Source organism: Ornithorhynchus anatinus, chromosome 11, assembly GCF_004115215.2.
Source record: "Ornithorhynchus anatinus isolate Pmale09 chromosome 11, mOrnAna1.pri.v4, whole genome shotgun sequence".
Taxonomy (NCBI): Eukaryota; Metazoa; Chordata; class Mammalia; order Monotremata; family Ornithorhynchidae; genus Ornithorhynchus; species Ornithorhynchus anatinus.
In genome coordinates, this window is record NC_041738.1 from 2,317,675 (window position 1) to 2,324,999 (window position 7,325).

At 51.8% G+C, this 7,325-nt stretch overlaps 1 long non-coding RNA gene across 1 annotated transcript; it reads right to left on the reverse strand.

The window, feature by feature from the left end:
* Window positions 1–3,753: 3,753 nt before the first annotated feature.
* Window positions 3,754–6,115, reverse strand: LOC114815130. The gene is made up of 3 exons (XR_003762904.1): window positions 6,053–6,115; window positions 4,303–4,557; window positions 3,754–3,795 (listed from the first exon to the last, which is right to left on the reverse strand). It is a non-coding gene; the product is annotated as an uncharacterized LOC114815130 (long non-coding RNA).
* Window positions 6,116–7,325: the final 1,210 nt, after the last annotated feature.

The following is a 7,325-nucleotide window of genomic DNA, read 5'->3' on the forward strand; positions in this document are numbered from 1 at the left end:
CTGCCCCTCTCAGGCCCAGAGCAAGCCGGCATCAGGGTCCAAAACCACGGCAAAGGGAGGGCGGATGCTAAAAATAAAAACACCTCGACTGAGGGTGTCCAATATTGACTTGGAGCCAGGCAGTGATCGGCCAGTTGAAAACCAGATGACTGGTCACCCCATAGCAGGGGAAGAGAAGAAGGGGTGGGTGGGAAGGGTGGGTGAGGGGGAAGGCAACTATGCCCAGGTTGAGTTTTGGAGGAAAGGACCTGGCCCAGGGCTGTTTGGGGCAGCAGAAGCAGCGTGGCTCAGTGGAAAGAGCACGGCTTTGGAGTCAGGGCTCATGAGTTCGAATCCCAGCTCTGCCACTTGTCGGCTGTGTGACTGTGGGCAAGTCACTTAACTTCTCGTGCCTCAGTTCCCTCATCTGTAAAATGGGGATTAAGACTGTGAGCCCCACGTGGGACACCTGATTCCCCTATGTCTACCCCAGCGCTTAGAACAGTGCTCGGCACATAGTAAGCGCTTACAAATACCAACATTATTATTATTATTAGAAGGGAAGGAATAGAGAAACCGCAGCCTCTGGAGCCCTCTAGCACACCGAGGAATGCTATGCCCCGGAGGAAGGACCAGACTCCCTGTTCCTAGTTGTCTAAGCTCCTGGAACGGGCTACATCGCCCGGCTGCCTCTACCTCCTCTCCTCCAACTCCTTCCTTGGCCCCCTACAGTCCAGCTTCCGCTCCCTTCATGCCACTAAGACATCTCTCTCCCAGGTCACCGACGACACTAGTTCCTTGCCTTATCCAACCAACTCTACCAACTCTGGGAAGCAGCGTGGCCTAGTGGATAGACTGCGGGCCTGAGAGTCAGAAGGGCCTGGGTTTTAATTCTGGCTCTGCCTCTTGTCTGCTGTGTGATCTTGGGTAAGTCGCTTCACTTCTCAGAGCCTCAGTTACCTCACCTGTAAAATGGGGATTAAGATTCTTGGCTCCATGTGGGACAGCCCAAGCTGATTAACTTGGGGACTCATTTCCCCATTCCTCTAGGAACTCCAAGGGTTGACCATCCATCTCAGCATAAAAACAGAAACTGAAACACCTTTCCATCGGCTTTAAAGCACTCAAACACCTTGCCCCGCTACTCTCCTACTACAACTCTGCCCACATACTTCGTTCCTCTAAAGCTAATCTTCTCACTGTACCCCCATCTCCTCTATCTCACCTCCGACCCTTCACCCACATCCTCCCTTTGGCCAGGAACACCCTCCCTCCTCAAATCCGACAGACTCCCCCACGCATTCAAAGCCTTACTGAAGGCACATCTCCTCCAAAAGACCTTCCTTGACTAAGCTCTCCTTTCCTCTTTTCCCACTCCCTTCTGCGCTGCCCTGAATTGCTTCCTTTATTCATCCCCCTCCCAGCCCCACAGCACTTATGTACATATCTGTAATTTATTTATATCGGTGTGTCTTCCTCTCTAGACTGTGAGCTCACTGTGGGCAGGGAATGTCTGCTTATTGTTATATTGTATTCCCCCAAGTGCTTAGTACAGTGCTCTACACACAGTTAGCACTCAATAAAAACATATGAATGACACTGTATCTAGCCAGCACTGGGAACAATGCCTTGCACAAAGTAAGCACTTAACAAATACCATAAACCCCGCCAACCAAAATTGTACTCTACCCAAACCCTCTTCGACCTGTCAGCTGGCTTGGACCACCTCCTTCTCCCAGAGACACAGTTCAACCTTGGTTTCTCTGACCCAGTTTTCCCTTGTTTGTTCTTCTCCTCCTCTCTGGCCACTCCTTCTGGGTCTCTTGTCCGGCTCTTCCTCTGCCTCGACTTCTAGCTCACTTCCTTGGGGAGTCCATCCGCTCCTTCACTTGCAACTACCACCTCTATGAGGGTGACCCCCAGGTCAGGATGGCTTAGTGGAAGGAGCGTGGGCCTGGGAGTCAGAGAACACGGATTCTAATTCCGGCTCTGCCACGTCTGCTGTGTGATCTTGGGCAAGTCACTTCATTTCTCTGGGCCTCAGTTACCTCATCTGTAAAATGGGGATTAAGACTGTGAGCCCCAAGTGGGACAGGGACTCTGTCCCACCTGATTCCCTTGTATCTACCGCAGCGCTTAGAAGAGTTCTTGGCACATAGCAAGCTCTTAACAAATACCACTAGTATTATTACTATTAACCTTGACAATCTGACCTCTCATCTCCACTATCTTGTATTTCCTCCGGCGTCCAAGACATGGCCAGCCTGCCGACAAGGCAAGCTCATTATGTCAACGACTGAATTCATCTTCCCTCCCACATCCTTTCCTCCACCTAAGTGACACCACCCCACTCTGTCTCCGAAGCCCGCAACCACAGCATAATCCTGGTCTCCTCTCGCAAATGCCGTACTTAATCTGCTGCTCAACCTCTGTCAGTTTTGCCTCCACATCTCCAGAACCCACCCCTTGGTCTCCATCCAAACAGCCAACAATCTGGGCAGGTGTTTGTCAAAATCTCTTTCCCAGTCTCCATGCCTCCCATTCTCTCACTCTGCAAATAGTAAGCACTTGATAAACACTGTCAGCTGTCCAACCCATACATCTCTCTGCTGCCCTGGTCATTTTTTAAACATGGTATTTGCTCAGCACTTACTATGTGCCAGGCACTGTACTACATGTTGGGGTAGATTGGAGCTAATCAGGTTGGACTCAATCCATGTCTCACGTGGAGTTCGTAGTCTTAATCCCCATTTTACAGATGAGGGTACTGAGGCCCAGAGAAGTTAAGTGATTTGTCCAAGGTCACACGGCAGACAAATGGTGGAGCCAGGATTAGAATCCAGGTTCTCTGACTCCCAGGCCTGTACTTTATCCACTGGGCCATGCTGCTTGAGGGAAACTAAAAGTAAGAACTGGAATGTAACGGGGAAAAGGAGTGGATAAATAGAAGGGAGACAGCCAATGGCGGGCCGAAGTCATTGTGTGTTGCAGAAAAAAATGGGCAACATTTGGAGGTTTTTGATGAGTGGGGAGACATATTCAGGATGACGTTTTAGACTGTAAACTCCCTGAGGACAAGACCACATCTATCATCCCGACTGTACCCTCTCCACGTACCTAATCCTTGATTTTATTTATCGTGATTATGTTGTCTTGTTTTTGTCCGTCTCCCCCCGTCATTGGGCAGGGATTGTCTCTATCTGTTGCCGAATTGTACATTCCAAGCGCTTAATACAGTGTTCTGCACATAGTAAGCACTCAATAAATACTATTGAATGAATAAATGAATACTGTGCTTTGCCCCCAGTGAACACTGAATGAATAGTACTGATTGATTGAAGATGACAATTGCCCCCCTCGCCCCTGTTTCCAGCTGTGGGAACAGGTAGTTGATTCAATCGTATTTACTGAGCGCTTACTGTGTGCAGAGCACGGTACTAAGCGCTCAGGAGAGTACACCACCACAATAAACAGACACATTCTCTGCCCACAATGAATTTACAGTCTAGAAAAGACATCTAGTGCTTTCCCACTTGGTGTCTTATCTCCCCCACTCCCTCTCCCTTCTGTGTCATCTCTGCACTTGGATCTGTCCCCTTTGAGCACTTGATAGTCGCCCACCTTCTCTCCCACAGCTCTTATGTCCACATCCATAAATCATAGTAATGTCTGTAGACTGTAATTTCCTTATGGAACTTACAGGAAGCAGCGTGGCTCAGTGGAAAGAGGTCGTGGGTTCTAATTCCGGCTCTGCCACTTGTCAGCTGTGTGCCTGTGGGCAAGTCACTTAACTTCTCTGTGCCTCAGTGACCTCATCTGTAAAATGGGGATGAAGACTGTGAGCCTCACGTGGGACAACCTGACTACCCTGTATCTACTCCAGCGCTTAGAAAAGTGCTCTGCACATAGTAAGCGCTTAACAAATACCAACATTATTATTATGGGCAAGGGACACGTCTACCAACTCTGTTGGATCGGACTCACTCAAGCGCTGACTAGAGTGCTCAGGACACAGTAAGGGCTCAATAAACGCCACTGATTGATCGATCGCCTCCCTCTCCGACCGGACCGGAGTTTCTGCAAAGATCCGAATTCGATCTTCGGAACCCACTCATTCTACAGGGCGATCCACCTCCTACTCCCACCCCCTTCCCCATTCAGAATGAGAAGGCAGGGACCGAACGGGGTTCAGCCAAGGTAAAACTTGGTCCACGGCTTAGGCATCTCCCCGGCGAGCGGAATTGCCGAGGAGATGTGATGCGCCTGCCGGGGAGGAAACTGATTCCGGACACGCAAGGCGGGTCATCCTGGGCGGGCACTCACCCCAGCGCTGCCGCGCCCGGTTCACCAACAGGGGTGTCATGTGGATGAGGCGGGTGGCATAGATGTGGGCATACTGCCGGCTGAAGCTGCGCTCCCCCAGCCGGAAAGGCTGGGAGGAGTTGGTGTAGGTGGTGACGGGCTCGCGGGCAAAGGTGGATGACTTGGTCGACGGCGGAGCCAACAGCGTGCCGGCCCTCTGGGCCGCCTGCTCTGAAAACATGGCTCCAGGGTCGGCTGGACGGTGCTGCCCTATAACTGTGGAGCAAGGAAAGGGTAGTTACTGTCACCCTCAGAGGAAACCACTTATTGTCCCCCCCAGCCCGACTGGCTCCGGACACTCAGGGCCCCCTCTCCCTAGGTGGTCCCCAACCTCTAGCACAAAGTCTAACTTGAGAAGGCACTCTGCCCTGCCAGGCCTGGGAAATGGAGGGGCAGGACAGGAACGGGCACAAGGCTGGAGTCAGGACACCACCATGGCTTAATGATAATAACGTTGGTATTTGTTAAGCGCTTACTATGTGCAGAGCACTGTTCTAAGCGCCGGGGGAGATACAGGGTCATCAGGTGGCCCCACATGAGGCTCACAGTCTCAATCCCCATTTTACAGATGAGGTCACTGAGGCCCAGAGAAGTGAAGTGACTTGCCCACAGTTACACAGCTGACAGGTGGCAGAGCCGGGACTCGAACCCATGACCTCTGACTCCCAAGCCCGGGCTCTTTCCACTGAGCCACGCTGCTTCTCTAAGGGGAAGGGGTAGGGAACAAGTCTACAACTCTGTTGCCTTTTACTCTTCCAAGAGCTTAGTGCAGTGCTCTGCACCCAATAAGCACTCAACAAATACGACTGATTGAGTCTCTGGGCCTATTTTCTCATCTATTCAAGGGGGAATCAATACTTGGCTGGGCCAGGGCTGTGTTCGATTTAGCTGGTGTCTTCCCCAACGCTTAGCACAGTGCTGGGTAACAATAATAATAATGATGGTACTTGCTATGCTTTTATTACATGTCAAGTAGAATTCTGGGTGCGGGGGTTGACAAAGGCTATTGAGGTTGGACACCTTGTCCCAAGGGGCTCAACAGTCTCAATCCCCATTTTCCAGATGAGGCAACTGAGGCCCGCTGAAGTGAGTTGGCCGTAGTCACGTGGCAGAGGTGGGATTAATAACAATAATGATGTTGGTATTTATTAAGCGTTTACTACGTGCAGAGCACTGTTCTACGTGCTGGGGGAGATACAGGGTCATCAGGTTGTCAGTTAATCCCCATTGGACAGATGAGGTCACTGAGGCCCAGAGAAGTGACTTGCCCACAGTCCCACAGCTGCCAAGTGGCAAAGCTGAATTCGAACCCATGACCTCTGAGTCCCCAGCCCGGGTCTTTCCACTGAACCAGGCTGCTTCATTAACGCAGATTAGAACCCAGGTCCCCCTGACTGGCAGGCCCCGGTTCTACCCACAAGGCCGCGCGGCTTTCCTGATTAGACCATGAGCCGGTCCTGGGCTGGTGTCTGTTGCCCAATTGTCCATTCCAAGCGCTTAGCACAGTGCTCTGCGCATGGTAAGCGCTCCATAAATCCTATCGAATGAATGGTGCCGGGCGAGGGCCTGACACACCTGACGGTTGTTAAGACAAGGGTCTGGGCAGGGCCCCAGCTTTTCAAAATGGCGCCGGGGGTCTCCCCTCAGGCCCGGGGCCTTCTTCCCCTCTCCCCCGCCCCCCCCTCCCGCCTCAGCGCGGGAAAAAACTCACCCCAAGCACGCGCGCGCCGCCGACGGCTCGCCCCACCCCGGAAGCCGGAGTCGCGAGCGCCCTGGCCACGCCCATCCGGCGCGCGCCGCCCAGCCATTGGCTGAGAGGGGAGGGAAGGGGCGGGGACTGAAGAGGAGGCCCCGCCCCCACCCCCCCTCCTCCTTAGCGGAGCCCGAGCCGCCCATGCGCTGTTTGGGGCGGGGGGACTGTGCAGCTATTCATTCATTCATTCATTCATTCATTCATTCATTCATTCATTCATTCATTCGTTCGTTCGTTCGTTCGTTCGTTCGTTCGTTCGTTCGTTCGTTCGTTCGTTCGTTCGTGTTCGTTCGTTCAGCGTGGCTCAGTGCAAAGAGCCCGGGCTTGGGAGTCAGAGATCATAGGTTCGAATCCCCACTCTGCCACTTACATTTTGGTATTGGTTAAGCGCTTCCTATGTGCAGAGCACTGTTCTCAGCGCTGGGGTAAATATACGGTCATTAGGTTGTCCCCCGTGAGGCTCACAGTTAATCCCCATTTGACAGATGAGGTCACTGAGGCCCAGAGAAGTGAAGTGACTTGCCCACAGTCACCCGGCTGACAAGTGGCAGAGCCGGGAGTCGCACCCATGACCTCTGACTCCGCGGCCCAGGCTCTTTCCACTGAGCCACGCTGCTTCTCTGGGCCTCAGTGACCTCATCTGGCACATGGGGATGAAGGCTGTGAGCCTCACGTGGGACAATCTGATGACCCTGGATCTCCCCCAGGGCTTAGAACTGTCCTCTGTGCATAATAAGCGAGCGCTTAACAAATACCGTCATTATTATTATTATTCATCCATCCAGTCATTCATTCAATCGTATTTTTTTTAATAATGAAGAACTGTGCATGTATTCATTCATTCAATCATATTTTTAAATAATAATAATGACGGTATTTGTTAAGCACTTACTATGTGCCAAGCACTGTTCTAAGCACCAGGGGAGATACAAGGTCATCAGGTGGTCCCACGTAGGGCTCAAGGTCTTCATCTTCTTTTTACAGATGAGAGAAATGAGGCCCAGAGACGTGAATAATAATAATAATGACGGTATTTGTTAAGCGCTTACTATGTGCCAAGCACTGTTCTAAGCAGCGGGGGAGATGCAAGGTCATCAGGTGTTCCCATGTGGGGCTCACATTCTTCATCCCCATTTTACAGATGAGGGAACTGAGGCCCAGAGAAGTGAAGTGACTTGCCCAAAGACACACAGCTGATGGGTGGCGGAGCCAGGAATAGAACCCACAACCT